Source organism: Aythya ferina (assembly GCF_964211825.1).
Source record: "Aythya ferina genome assembly, chromosome: 7".
NCBI lineage: Eukaryota > Metazoa > Chordata > Aves > Anseriformes > Anatidae > Aythya > Aythya ferina.
In genome coordinates, this window is record NC_140302.1 from 7,048,745 (window position 1) to 7,063,476 (window position 14,732).

A 14,732-nucleotide genomic window follows, 5' to 3' on the forward strand; every position below is an offset into this window, starting at 1 on the left:
TCTGACACTCAGGGACCGGTGACTAATTCAGAGTGGGCGTTTTATTAAATGTGAATGCTTATAAAATCACACTGACTGCAAGACCCACTGCTTCTGACTTTATGGTCACTGCAAACCCAGTTTTTGCAACCACAGTTTGCCTTCATTGAGCTGACAAACTTTTAATCCTTACATGGGTAGAGATCAGAAAATATTTGTTGATGCTCTGCTGTTACACGTTTCTAAACATATGCAGCCCTGTCTGTACAAGAAACTCTTCCAAATCAAGCTAGAGCTGAGACGGAGCATACCACCATTTTTCTCGCATCCCACAAAACTTTCAATGTGATATTTCTGAAATTGTGTGTGTGGAAAGGTAGGAGTGCCAGCCTTTCATCTTTTCTTGTGGTGCTTGAACAAGGCAACAGGCATGGAGCTGAGATGTATAACCCTTTGCCTGTGCCCTGCTCATGGGCTGCGTGTTTGAGAACATTGCCTTGTGGTGGTTTTACTCAGGTGGGCAGCCGAGCTCCACCACAACCGCTCTCTCACTCCCCCTCTCCTCAAAGACGAAGGGGGAGAAAATACAACACAGAGAACTCGAGGTTTGAGATGAGAAAGGTTTAATTAAAGGGAAAGGGAATGGGGAGGAAAAACAGAAACAAAAGAAACAATCAGTCCGCGCGGAAGCACAGAGAGAGGGAAAAAAATTATTCTTTACTTCCCATCAATGAGCGGTGTTCAGCCATGTCCTGGGAAGCAGGGCCTCAAAACGCATAGTGGTTGTTCAGGAGGAACAGCCCCCTCCCCCACGAGAACCCCCCCCCCCCCCCCCCTTTTATTGCTGAGTGTGACATGAGGTGTTATGGAATATCCCTTTGGTTGGTTTAGGTCAGCTGCCCCGGCAATGTCCCCTCCCCATCACTTGCCCACCCCCAGCCTGCTGGCTCTTGGGGGCTTGGAAGGAGTCCTGATGCTGTGCCAGCACTACACAGCAATAGACACAACACTGGAGTGATATCAGTGCTGTTCCAGCTACGAGTGCAGAGTACAGCACTGTGTGGGCTGCTGCAGGGAAAAGGTGACTCTGCTCAGACAGACCCAACACAACTTCCACCCCTTATTCCATAACATTTGTGTCACAATCAGGTACAGTTTAGTATATAGATGTTCTCATCACCATTGTTTTCTGTCCATTGAAGCATTTATATGTCTGTACTTCTCTTTATTCTATAGGTCTTTTCCCAAAATGTTCATAAAAACTGTTGATGGTTTCAGCTTCATCTGTCAAAGTGGTCACTCAGGGCAGGCAGAGTTGGTTTTCTTGACACCAGCACCAGCTTAGCTCATATCACTGTTGCACTTGCCCGGTTCCTTGCAAAGTTGGCCTGTCATTGGTTCTGCAGTGTCCTCCTACAACACATAACTTGGATGACAGATTAATTTTCTCCCAGTGTTAAAACTCCTTGAGGCACACACTTGATATCCACATCTTTCTGCATTACCCACCAGGTATACCCTGGTCCTTGGGCAAAGACAATCCCACGAGTGGGTTTGCCTTTTCCCATGGCAGGGGCAACCCAAACCGCCTTCCCCATCCACTTCCCCACATGCACTACAGGGACTTTAGCTTCTCCCACAGTGTGTAGGGGTTTTGTTTCAGCAGGACCAGGACGGCCTGTTGTTAACTAGCCAAGTGGCCTCTGGTAGATTTATATCCCAATGTTTCCACGTCCCAGTACCCAATGCTCGCAGCATAGTTTTTAACAGTCCATTGTACATCTCAACCTTCCTAGAGGCTTGAGGGTGATAAGGGATGTGGCCTGCATGCTGCTGCTAGAGGGATAGAGAAAAATGCATTAGCAATATCAATTGTAGCATACCACTTGGCTGCCTTTGACTCTAGTTCGTACTGGAGTTCTAGCATGTCTGGCACTGCTGCACTTAGTGGTGGTGTGACTTCATTCAGGCCCCGATAGTCCACTGTTAGCCTCCACTCGCCATTGGACTTTCGCACTGGCCATATAGGACTGTTAAAAGGTGAATGAGTCTTGCTGATCATTCCTTGGCTCTCCAGATGGTGAACTAACTCATGGATAGGAATCAGGGAGTCTCGGTTGGTGCGATATTGCCGCCGGTGCACAGTTGTAGTCGCAATTGGCACTTGCTGTTCTTCAATCCTCAGCAATCCTACAGCAGAAGGGTCTTGTGAGAGACCAGGCAGGGTAGACAGCTGTTTAATCTTCTCTGTGCTCAAGGCAGCTATGCCAGAAGCCCACCAGTACCCTTTTGGATCCTTGAAGTACCCTTTCTTGAGGTAATCTATGCCGAGGATGCATGGAGCCTCTGGGCCAGTCATGATGGGGTGCTTTTGCCACTCATTCCCAGTTAGACTCACTTCAGCTTCCAATACAGCTAGCTCTTGGGATCCCCCCGTCACTCAGGAGATAGAGATGGGTTCTGCCCCTTGGTGGCCTGACGGCATTAGGGTACACTGTGCGCCTGTGTCCACTAAAGCTTTATATTTCTGCGGTTCCGGTGTGACAGGCCATCGAATCCACACAGTCCAGTAAATCCGGTTGTCCCTCTCCTCTACCTGGCCAGAGGCAGGGCCCCACTAGTCCTGGTCAGAGTATCTATCAATTAATTCTTCCAAATGTGAAGCAGAAGTCTCTTCGTCAGGGTCAGGAGTAATACTATCCCTTCTGCTGCCTCCGGGGGACTGCCCAACAGAAACTGGGGCAGCAATCCTCCCAGGGGCCCTCTTTGTTGCTGCTGTATCTTTCCGTAGCTCACGTACCCGAGCAGCTGGGGCCGAGGTCGAGGCTATCTCTGCCGAGTTCAAATGCTGTCATCCACATGAGGAGACGTCACGTCTGCAGGAGTTAGCAGTAATGACTCAGCCTGCAACACCAAAACTTCTCGAGGATGCTTCCTTCATGCAGACTCAGCTCCCTCCTCAGGTGCTCTGGAGCCTCCTTTTGGACCATGCTGGCATTGCTCTTGATGGTATGTGTGCTGGGCTCTGTCCCTTTGCAAAGTGAGCGATGCCAAACTCTGGCAAGGCCACCCTCTGTGCCTCTCCACTGACAGGTGTTGAAGAAATCCTGCCTCAAAGTCATTCCAAAGATAGCCCTGAACGTTTACCAGAACTGGGACATACTTTACTTGCCCTTGTCTTAAAGCTGCTATTAAGGACAGAAAAAAAGGAACTTAATACATTTGCTAGTTATGTGATAGGTCTTTTGGGACATTCCCACACTTTCATAAATCCAGGCTGTCCCTATACCCGACACTGGAACTCTTAGAAAAAGAGCCTGTGGAGTGCATACATGTATATATTAATCTGCTTTAAAATTCTTGGCAGGCCTCCATCCTGAGTACCAAGGCAAAGCCAACACCATATCTTTCTGTCCCTGGGACCTGCAAGTCAGCAGAGTGAAGCAGCCCACTGGCTTTTATCAGAGGCTGTGCACTTGGCACAACAGCCAGGTCAGATGCCAAGTTTGGGAGAGCAGTAGCTTGGCTCGTGTTTGGGTAATAGACTGAATGCCTTTGTCTGAATTGCCTTGATTGTCCTACAGGGAAACGTGACCTCGCCAGTGAGGTCCATGTGGCTACATCTCCAAGTCAGAGGTACCTCCTTGGAGGTCACTAGTTTTTCAGGGTAGCAGTGGCAGTGTCCACCAGTTTGTTTCCATTTCCAGGGCTAAAGCAATATGGCTTAGGAACTTGAGAGGCCACATATGTTGTGTGGGTACAGTACCACTCAACAGTTATCCCCACAGTACGTGGATAAGTACTTTCCTGTTAAGGTGTCTTTACAGCAAAGAGAAAAAAATGATCTTAAAATCCCTTTTATCACTGGTGGGGTTTTTGTTTTGTTTTGTGTGTTGTTGTTTTTTTGGTGGTTGTTGTCTTCCTGTGGGAAAACTAGCCCTGAAACAATCTAATTTACGACATTCCTCCTCTGTAGTTTCAAGAGTTGATGCCCTAAACACTTCTGCTCCAGCTTGATTTAGGAAGTGTTCAGCATATGCGGCAATGAATTGCCTTAAAGCATGGCCAGGCCCCCTCCCTTGCCCTGCCTGCTGTACGGGGCATGCCTGCTTCCTCCTCCTGCTGTGCTAAAAGCACCGTTGTCCTTCCAGGATGCAGCCATTTGGTGAAACCTCCTTCATCCTTTGTGCTGAAAACAGTGCTGTGGAGTAAGAGTTACCTCCTCCTGTGCTGTGCTTTAAAAGCAAGCCAAGCTCAGGCAATTTCACTGAGGTTAGAGGAAGAAACCATGAAGTTCTGCTTCAGATGCTGAAATTCGGTGGGCTGAAATAAAATATATCTTAATTTTGGTTTTGCTGCATAATCTGCATGAAACCCCCTCAAATTGCTGCTGCTTTACTTCCTGCATATGAGTACTTTTACTCTACTGATTTATTACTTTGCAGGCAGAAGCTAGTATACCTGTGAGTGAGTTACCTTTGAATTTTGATCTCAGATCAGCCTCTAGTGAACAGGCTTCCTAATTTAAGCACTGTGAACAGTACATCTTTATTATGACCCAGTCAGAAGGTACAGAAATCACGGAGCTGCAAATGTATGAGAGACTGTCAGGACTTGGCTTGCTCTGATAATGATTTCCATAGACTTTTTTCCTTTTTTTTTTTTTTTGTTTTGTTTTGTTTTGTTTTGTTTTTTGTTTTTTTGTTTTTACTCTACCAACAATGGTAAAATATTTTTTATCGTTGGTATATTTCTGCTTAGATGAAAGTTCTTACTATAATGATACTGAATGTCCGCAAATCACAAGGCTTGCTCCCTTCACCTTAGATTGCCACATTCCTCCTTTTAGCTGCGTTATGAGGTCATGGCCCCATCAGGTATCAAGTGCTAGTCCTACTAAATTAATTCAACAGACCTCGAGGTTTCTGAGGGTCATATAATACCACTGGTTATAAACCCATGGAGTACCCCACTGCACATACACAGCTTCTTCCCGAAGAGATCTGAGATAAAAACTGCTGAGGCTGTGAAAACACTCAAACACTCAATCTAGTTGTCCATGAACAAAAACTGCACCATATATTCATGATTTCAGGGTATCTCCCAGGGCATTTATTTGTTTTAAGAGTATTTCCACGTTCTAGATTAGTGACTGTCAACGAGAAGCAGTGAGACCAAAGAACCTGAGCACTTCAACCACGTCCATAAAATGTGTAAGTGCTGATGGCTGGAAGCAGCTTGCTGAGTCTGTGTTGTGTGGCTGCCACTCGGATTGGCATTGGGATCCAGCTAGGCTATTAGTTTTAAAGAAAAATAAGTTATTGCAAGAATTTTTTGCAAGAAGAAAAATTTCCCATCTCTCAACCTCATTTATTTTCCTGGAGGAACACGTAGTAGCAACCATTCCAACACAAAGACAAACTGAATATGCAGGTAGTTAATTTAACATCTCATTCAACATGTCCCGCTGTCCTTTTTTCCTTTCTGATTTCTCAGGAGTGTTTGAAATGCTAAAAGGCAAAACAGACCCAAATAAAACATGAACAGAAAACACTTGAAAAATAAAATGGGTAAAGGCATCATTGCCATTGAAGGTGACAAAGTGCAACTGGAAAATTATGTTTTCCATGCTTCTGCGAGCCGTGTTGGAAGGTTCTGCCATGATAGATAGCACTGCTCTTAGGACAAAATGTAACTTTTTCTGAACAGACAGAACTTCTGCAACAATTACAATTTTTTGTTTTCTTACAGCTTGGGATAAAGAAAGGCACAACTGTGACTCATCAGTAAAGCAGGATACAAACTCATATGCCTAAAAGCTGCCTTACACATCAGACTCTTTCAGATTTAGATTGCTGCTTTGTAACATATTTTTTTTTCAGAGCCAGCAGCACTGCTGCCATAATCTTAACCCTTTTGCAGGCTTCTTGCTTTTGCCATGTTCCTTTGTCCTTTGCTTGCCTGCCATCAGCTTCAGCAGCACCTCTGAGGAGAGCAAGTAGGGCCAGTTGCTTCAGATGCTGACTGTTGAAAGGGAGAGGCATTGAAAAGGAAAGAAAATTCATTCTCTTAAAATAGAGTTACATCAGTTTCCTATTATGTATTCACATTTTCTCAGTTTCACCTAAGTCAAGGTATACAACCTGTGTGGAGTAGAACCAAAAGGACAGAGCTAGTTGACTGTACTTGCAGTACAAGTGCAATGTATGTTTCCTACTCCCTTTTTCACACACAGGTGTAAATCTTGGTAGGATTTACCTGGCCATTGTTTTATTTATTAAGCTGCTACAGCAATTTTGTGCTTTCTTGGCCTTGGCCAGTTTGCTCCAAGTGTATGTCCCGCTTCCTTGGAGAGGTCTGCCAGCAGCTGCAAGGTCTTTATGGACAGACTGAAAAATGAAACACGAGCAGAATTTCATCGGGAGCTAAAATCAAGTTATGTATAAATAATCTCACTTTGGGCAAGATAGGATGGTGGTTCTGTTTCCTTACATTGACAGAAACGTTTCAAATTGCATCTGAAGTGGTATTGCAGCTTTTTTCAGGCTGTGAGCAGGCAGGGTTTTTGGTAATTTGGGTAGGTAAAGCCATCCCTGTTTGTTTATATCACCCTTGCAGGTTCTGTTGTGCTAAGCACAGAAGTCTGGTGTTTTTCTGCTATTCACAGTTACCTTCCTTTGTAAATAATTCCACTTTACAACACTTTAACGAATGTGATCGTTGTTATTCTTGCAGTCTTTATTTGCAGGATGCATTCTGCAAATCCCTTAATACTCCTGTTGTTCCCGAGTGCTGTGAGAATGCTCTCCCTCTGTCTGTAAGCTCAGTGCCCAGGACTGGGCACCTTGCTTCGCTGGGGAACACCTCTCCAGAGCAGAGCCTGAATTTTCTTCCTGCACTGGGTGGACACCGCCCTAGCTGAGTTCTGGTTTGTCCTTCCAGCATTGCTGTGATGCTCCGTGGTCTCCCCAGTGTTTCTGCTCAGTGCCGAGCAGCTCCATCCCTGTGCTGTACCTGTGCCATACGCAGGTGATTTCTTCTTCTTGTGTGGAGGACTTGGTGCTTGTCCATCTCCGCTTGCCAGCTGATGCATGGGGCAAAAACCATGTGGTTTTCTGGTTAGGGAACAATATCTAAATTAGGCCAAAAACCGGAACAGAAACCTGAATGTGAATGAATTAAGTTCTTGTAGACTTGAATTGTGAAATGCCTTCATTTGGATGCCGGAGTTGTTCCTTTCAGTTCTGTTGATTTACAATAATGTTTTCTCTTAATTATCCACTGTTTTCTAGTGGAAGTAAAGTAGTGACAGTGAGAGCTCATTCTAAAAAAAATAAAATTGAAAGAAAGGACAACCTCATTGAACAAATCGCTTAAAATACACCTCAGCACTGTCCAAGCTCCTAGGCTCCGCTTCCCAGCATAACCAGCTTCGTAAAGAGGTAGGGCCAGTGCAGGGGGGTGAATTCCATATGCGTCTGAAAGCAGGGGTGAATGCAGAGGTAGGCAGTGACCTGGTTGCCTCACTTTCCTCCTGGGGCTAGCAGTGGGATGCCGGTAGTCTGCAGGTTGGGTAAGCTGAGATTTTCTCAGTGTATTCCCCCAGCCCTGATGTAGAGGCTCTCGCCAGGTTACTCAGTAGCATGTACAGGTGCCCAGGCAATTTCCGAACACAATGTGCATTTTGATTTCAACTGTAAATCATAGTGCCTGAAGGGAAAAGTCCATTTTGCTATAATTAAAGATTCGGAGCAATAGCACTGATGGTGGAGAGGGAACGTGAAGCCTTACCTGTTCCAATTAAGCTAACTCTTATTTTCCAGTTTTTATTTTTGGTTTTTAATTAGCATGATGGCTGTGCTCACCAGGAGCTTCTTAATGTACTTGCTACTGAGAGAAAGTCAGAAAATAGATTTGGGATTATTTCAAAGTTATGGATTAAATATTTCATTGTTTTAGTGATTTACCCCCTCCTCACTAAGCTAGTAGTAGGTTCACAGAAGCCTTTCTGATTTGCCAGTGACCTACGTAGCCAAATTGCTTTCTGCAGTAATTCAGCTTTATTGCTATAGTATTATTTTACCTAATTTTCTGCATAACCAGATGTGCAAGAAATTTGAGGCAAAAGACCATGAAATGGAGCAAATATGCCTGAGTCTTGCCAGCTGGTGCATTTTCCCCTGTACGAGGAGCTGCCGGGTGGCAGCAGTGGCTGAAAGAAGTCCCTGGCACGGTAGAGAAGGGCAAGGAAGAGAAGAGAAGAGAAGGCAGGAGCTTGTGCCTTGGGAATTGAAACATCTCTTTTCTGCAGCTGCCTAAGCAAGCGACTCCAGGAGTAAAAAGTGTGTTACAAACAGCAGTGACAGCAGCCAGACATACCAACCTGTACAAAAGTTACTGGTCAGGATGGGTTTTATTTCTTGAGACATTGTCTGAAAAGTGCTGCCTTAGGATGGGAATGGCCCCAAGGGTCTGCATCAGGAAAGTCTCATCTGCTGTAGGCCTCATCTTCCTAGCCCGAAGAACAGGTCCTCACAGTACCTTCAGCTGCAAGCCCTCACACTACTAATGTTTTGTAACGAGCCAGAGCGAGTCTAGCTTTGTGGTTTTGTGCAAAATTACATCTTTGTTTGAGACATAACCATTTGTATTTACTTGTTCAGTTGAAATGAAAGTCTCTGTTGCATTAATGCTAAAATGCATTACAGCATTTGGATTACTCCTGGAGGAGCACACCATAAGCAGGTCATTTCAAAGAATCCAGCTTCTCTTAGTTTATATTCAATTACATGGTTGTTTTCCAGGGTTTGAGAGAGAGGATAGTTGTCTGTGCTACTTTTATGGCCATGTTCTTTAATCTGCTTGTGGAGGGCGCTTTAATTCTACCCAGGCAGTTTGTTCAGTTTGCAGAACCCTGTATGCCTGGGGTGGGGAGTTGCTGGCTCACACTCAAACAAACGATTCTTGTAAGCAGGGCTGTATGTAACTGAGATTTACAGACCATTCTTAATTGTGCCTCCTGTACGTCCCTCTCCTTGGCCACTTTGCAGAAACAGTGCATTTCCGCGTGCTGTGGGGAAGGTGATGCCCAGCGTCCCTTCTGGTTTCCAGCCTGAGGTGTGCTCTTTCACCTCAAAAGCCACTTGTTTTAGGAGCGCTGCCACTTGTTTTAGGAGCACAGCCTGAACATGATGTAGATTACCTCTGAGATGGAATGAGAGACCCTCCTGGCATGCAGTAGTCAGGGCTGCCCCAGCCCTCCTGCTTAAATTGTGGATTCATCCTCTCATCCCTTCTTTGTTCTTTGTGGCTTAACTTCTTGCCTTCACACTGACATTTGACTCCATAGTAAAGAGGTTAATGTTTTGCAGACTTTTAGGGGAGCATTAGTGAAAAGTTATCAGTGAGGATATGTCCCAGAGCACTTGTCTTTATTTCTTTAGTTGGAATGTGGTTATTTTCTGGCTGTAGAGTTGCATAAAGTGTTATTTTCTCACCATTTTTTCAATTACTTGAGACCAACATGTGACTTCTGGCCTTAATTTTTTTCCAGGCATTTGCTAAGGGGGGTTGCGTATTTCTGTCTGCTAGTGGGTGTGTGCAGATGTGGGCTTTGTGAGTAAACTGCAATTTAGTTGGCTTTGAAACTCATTCAGTCAAATCCATTTTCCTTTCTGGCTTTTAAACAGGTGTTTTGTAAGTTCACATTACCAGCCAAAGTGGTCCTCTCCCTAGCATGGCTGTCTGTGCCTAGTGGTCCTTTTCTTTCATTGTCAGTTCCACTTCACTACAGTAATGATGTTTCTATACAAGTGTCTTGGCTCTACACATCAGAACTTACTAAATATAAGAAGCTTTGTGATAAGAGAAAATAGCTTGAGTTGCTGCTCAGTTTTGTCTGAGAATTTTTGAAAAAAGATTAGGAGGGGAATAAGGGACCTTCAAAAACCTATCTAGTGTGTGGAGTTTGGCAAGAAGTCAAATGGCTTTTTGCAAAGTCTCCTCATTCCTTTGCCACTTGCATGCGTTATTTGTTCTTTCAAGATGGGACAGAAAGTGTAAATGTTAGCAAAATTATTTAGTTGCATTCTGTTAAATGAGAAAGAAAAACTTTTTCCCAATTTTTTGTCCCTGTAGGACATCATTCAGAGACATTGCAGCAAACTTCAGTGGAGCATGAAGAAGGCTCAGAAGTTCACGTAAGTCTGTATCTTCACAAATGCAAATGACAAAAGCATCTGTTACCTCTCTAACTCTTTTGGGGTATTGCTGGGGGCCAGTGTAGTGTGCTGTCCCAGCACGCCAGTGAGGGCAAGCCAGGGGGCCTGCAAGGTGTGTTAGTGTCCATGGGGCCCTGACATCACGTGTTAACATACACATTTCCAGGCATTATTTTGTTGCACTCTCAGTTCCTTGTGTCTGTAGATGCATTAACACCTGTTCTGCATTCCCAAAATAAGCAGGGCATTAACTCACCATGAGGACAGCTCTGCCTGTGGTAATTGCATAGCTAATTTCTGAGTCACACAAAGGTTGGTAAAGCCATAAAAAGTTACTAAAGCATAGCTGAAATTATGTAATATGGGCTGGTGCTGTATTGATTGCTATTCTTACTGGACCAGATAAGGTAAAGTATATTGTATCTACTCTTCATTTTTTTTCTGTTGTACCTAAATCAAGTTTTATCCTAGATTTTACATTTTCCTTGGGTAATGGGTTAATTGTATATCCTACCATGAAATGAATAATGAAGCTATTAGCAGCATGCCTGAACTGTGTCCAGTACATGCGTGAAAATCAAAGAGGAGTTATATGAGACTACATTCTGCTGTAGTTCCTGTTTACTAGACTGTGTTTTCCTTTTGTTTTGGCTTAGTGTGACTTTCTGAAGGAAAATTAGTACTTTGTTTGCCTGTGAGCACCGTGGAAATAAGATGGCCTGCTGCATGTTCTAGCTTAGTTGCAAGAAAGTGATTTCTGCTTAATGAAGTAAATGACTGGGGAAATGCGTTGCTGTAAGGTTTGTCAGTGCAAACTGCAGCAGAGCGTAGGATTTGGGGGTGGAGAAATCCCATTGCATTAATCCATAAATCCATAGAATTACCTGGAAGGCTTTCAATGCAAGGGAATAATTAGAGGAGATCCCAGTTTTTAATATTGTATTTAACATTTCTGGCTATTTCTGGTACTTTATTTTCTTTTATTCACTGCCCTCTAGAGGTCTTGCAAATGGAATTAGATGAAAAGAAAATAATATTGCAGCAATGACTGTCTCTGGCTGGTACTGCTGTGCACTGGTTTATACAATCTTTTAAGATAATTGCAAAGGTGCTCCTAGAACTAAATGATGTTTTCCACATTCACTAGGAAGGAAAAAAATATTTACAGAGGGAGAAATTCAGGTTTTAACACAGCGACTGGCAATGCTGGCTCATGTGAATACAAAAGGTACTGTGTGACATTCCACATAAGAGCATGCCTGCTTTGCTACAGCTGGTAAGATTGCAAATTGTGAGCCGTGCATCAGATGTTTGACCATTTATCCCTTTTCACATATTTGTGTTAAAAGCACTTTTCAGGGGAGAGATCATCTTATATATATGAGGAGCAGAAATGCTGCTGAACCTGTTACTTGTGCTCTCAGCAAGAGCACGGTGAGGCCTAGTGTCCTGGCAGCTCTGTGTCCCCTGCCTGGGCCCTGGGTTTCCTCATGAGGCACCAGTTTGGGGCCGTTCCCTCTCCTGGGGAGTCAGAACAACCACCTCATTAGCAGATGTCATCTAACGAACACTAAGTGTAACCCACAGCCTTGGAGGGGTACTGGGGAACAGCTCTCCTCTGCCTGGCTGCGTGTTCTCAGGAATGGTTTGCGTCTCCAAAGCTTTGACACCGCCACACAAACTCTTTGGGGAAGGACACGGGGACAGTAGCATGGGGTAGTTAAGTAAGCCATGCTTCTTGGAGAAACCCAGCTGAAAGTGGAAATGCCATCTTTAAAGTATGGCAAGACTTCAGCAGAATCTTTGTTGCATGGACTTGGTGCATCCTAGGGTGACACAGTTGGTGCTGGGCCCTGACAACCACTGACAGGTACAGGAGAATTCATGCAGACTGGCTCGAGCTTGGTCCCCTTAGGTGCCTGGACCTCAGCTGCAGAAAGACCAAGACTCTCCTAGATTTCAGAGTTTTATTCTCCAGGAATCCAGTTTTTGTGCTCCTAGACCTCGCTGCAGTGCAAACCACCATGCTGTGAGGTGGGAGCGATGGCGATGGCCACTTCAGAAGTGGGCATCTGGCCTGAACTGCAGCAATCCTGCAGGGACGTCCTTAATGTATCAGCAGCTCTGTCCTAAACAGGAATGAGATTATTCATGGATCTCTGATCCAGTAATTACGTAGCTTCTGTAGATTTATGTATGATACTTATCTCTGTGATTTGTCTCTCCTGTGTACATCCCTAAATTTATTTTCCCCATTCAAGATACGGTTATAGGTAGTTTTATAGACTCTGAAGTTTGAACTTCAGTTGAATTGTATCTCAGCACTGGGCAATTCCTCCCCAAAGTGAATTTGTTCCTAAATTATACTCCCAAACAGAGAGAAATCTTGTCAGCTATTGCAAGTGTACAGAGACACAAGAAAAGCCACACGGAGGTGACTTGGCCTGGCTGTACACCAGTGCCTGCTGCCTGCTTGGGCACCCAGAATTAGTCAGCACTTTTAGAAACTTAGTTGTGGAAGATGAATATGGAAAATGAATTTACACAGATCTGCAGCCTTGCATTATTCTTCCTAATTTTCCGGTTGATTGGGGATTTGGTGCATCACAGAAGGATTTCTCTTTCTTGGTGTCAGAGTCTTGGAGCACAAATAAGCCATTGCAAATTGTCACTTACTGCAAAATGTTTTATTATTGATGAGATTTTTGAGATTTAACAAGGAAGGAGCTCTGAAGCATTTGCCTTCTTATAGGAGATTTCAATCACAGTAATGAGTATAAGGAAAGTGTAAAATATCCAGAGAGAATTCCTCCAGAGAACCATAGGTAATAAGAGTATAAAAAGATAAAGAGGTCAGATGGGTACATTTAGGATGTAGGCAAATACGGGAAAGGAGGTCAGCGGTCGTGCGTTGTAGACCCTTTGGGAGAAGAGGAAAACAATCTTCTGCTCTTTCTTCAGTGTTTTCCCATATACTAGGCCTTCCCTTCAGCAGCTGCTGTTGGAAGGTGCCTGCCTGCTGTTCTCTCCTTCCAGCCTCTTGATGCTCCTCTGTCTGACCCTGTGCACTGTCAATGCCAGGGGAGATCAGCTCCCAAATGCTGGCGCTGCTTTGTGTTGCCTCCTGGAAGCTGTATGTGCATGCCCAGCCTTCCTGTTGTCACTGAGGAGCCCACTGCTGTGATCCAAATGATGATCCTTGTGATATCTGGCAGGAAGCAGCCTGCTTTTATTACTGCACAAATGTGGTCTGTCTCACTGAGGGTAAATGCTGGGAGGTGGTAATTTTGGTGTGTGTTAGTGTTAGCCTGAAAGGGTCTTCCAATAACACAGCAACTTCAAGGCAGAGCAGGACAAAACAGGTAGTACCTGTTAACTGCAGTCAATTTGATTTTTGGATCAGAACTTACATGTATTTCTGCAGTCAGCAGCTTAAGGACTGTCTTTGTCTTCGGTTTCCCTGGGTGATTCTCAGTAGAGGTCCCCTCTCTCAGCTGCAGTGCTCTCACCATTAATTACACCTGCGATGCCTTTCCTTTGTAGCTCCTTCTCTGCGAGCCTGAGTGTAATGGCAGGGTAGTATAACTCCTAATGCTTTCATTAAGAGACACAACAGAGGCAGCCTGAAAGCAGTTACCTGTGCTGAACAGCGAACTCAGGAAGAACCTCGCCACGCAACTGCAAAGTAGTAAACTCACGATTGTGGCCCATTTTCTGTAAGTAGGGCCATTACAAAGCCATTGCTGTAGTGGCAACAAGCTGATGCCTTGGCAGGATCATCCCAGCACTCTGCGTTTCAATGTGTTATGCTTGCAGAGGTACTGGGCACACAAGTGCCTCTAGGAGAGAGAAGGGCATTACTATGCACTTGTTGGAACACACTGGGTGCCCTGGAATGATGTATAGTATCCATGCCTTTGCTTACATTGTTTCTTAATATATGCTGATCTAGGATCTAAAAAAGAAAGCTTTGTAGTTGCATATATACTTTTTTATGCAGTAAAATAAAATACATCAGGAAAATACTCCTAAATCCCTAACATCTTGGAACTGATACCTTCTTAGTGAATCTTTGTTTAATATCAAAACAGAGTGCTAACTAGTGCCAGTATTGCCTGGCTCACTCAGCCATTGATGCTTTTTTGTTTTGTTCCATTTTCACTAGGTAATGCTTCAATTAATACCTAAATACACGACTTGTCACATCACTGTTGCAGGTTATCCAGGAAGCTCAGCAGGGAACCTGTAGGCGAGGGGAGGGGTGGTGCCCCCAGTGTAGACAGAAATAACAACTTGGCAGGCTAGCTAGCTGCATAAAAAGTTGACCTACCCGATGAGCTTTCAGTGCCGTGGGTGCAGAGTGACTGCAGGTATTAGTACATTCGCTAGGGCTCTTATTTATTCTCAGCTGCTGAAGAGACAGAAATAAAAAGCTCCCAATACTGGGGCTGAAATGGGATTATATCTGGATAACCTGTTTCTCTTTCATTACCATTTTAAGTGTCTGCTTTTCTATCGGTTCTCTTTGATTGG

General features: G+C 44.4%; 1 protein-coding gene across 13 annotated transcripts in view; it reads left to right on the plus strand.

Annotated features, from left to right (window-relative positions):
- PCDH15 (protocadherin related 15) overlaps window positions 1-14,732 on the plus strand; it is an 883,259-nt gene that overhangs the window by 412,250 nt on the left and 456,277 nt on the right. For all 13 annotated transcript variants that reach the window (XM_084525148.1, XM_084525147.1, XM_084525146.1 and 10 more), the window contains one exon: window positions 10,117-10,178. The gene's annotated coding sequence lies outside the window, so the exon portion shown is untranslated. The remainder of the gene's footprint in view (window positions 1-10,116; window positions 10,179-14,732) is intronic.